Genomic DNA, 835 nt, shown 5'->3' on the forward strand with positions numbered 1-835 from the left:
CTGGGTCCAAACACATTATCCCATCGTAACAGAACAACCGACCACTATGGACCCAGCAGAGGTAGATCAGATTCGCACGGTGCTGAATACCCAGGGGGCTATGGTAGCCCAGCAGGAGCGGAACCAGCTGGCAATGTTTGCTGAGATCGAAAAGCTGACCATCGCCGTGAATAGCCTGGTGGCCGCTCAGGCCAACCCCACTCCACCAGCGGCAGCAGCTATGCCTCCTCTACCTCCGGTGACCACTCGGGAACCCCGACTACCTCCTCCCGAACGCTATGATGGACGTCCAGAGGGCTGCAGAGAGTTCCTGACTCAGTGTTCATTGATCTTCAGCCTGCAGCCCCTGTCCTTCCCCACCGAGCAGTCCCGAGTGGCCTACATCATCACCCTGTTGACGGGCCGTGCCCTTTCCTGGGCCACGGCCGAGTGGGAGAGTCAGTCGCCGGCGTGCTCTGACGCTACAGCATTCACCCGGGAGTTACGCAAAATATTCGACACCTCCCGGGTGATATCGGGGCACGAAGCCGGTCGGCGGCTCACGGCGTGTCGACAGGGGGATCGCTCGGTGGCGGATTATTCTATCGAGTTCCGCACTCTAGCTAGGGAGGCGGGGTGGGCGGAGAATGCCCTGGTCGTACTCTATGCCCAGGGGCTCTCGGAGGCGATGAAGGACCAACTTGCCCTCCGGTACCTCCCATAGCGGCTAGACGGCGTAGTGGAGCTCTCGGTGCGTGTGGACAATCGGCGCCGAGAGCGATCACGTGAGAGGGGCTCGTCGAGGGGCGCTCCGTTCCAATCTCCTCCTGCTAGGGAGGCGACTCGGTGGTTCCCG

Source organism: Nansenia antarctica (assembly GCF_963989245.1).
Source record: "Nansenia antarctica genome assembly, chromosome: 3".
NCBI classification, from domain to species: domain Eukaryota; kingdom Metazoa; phylum Chordata; class Actinopteri; order Argentiniformes; family Microstomatidae; genus Nansenia; species Nansenia antarctica.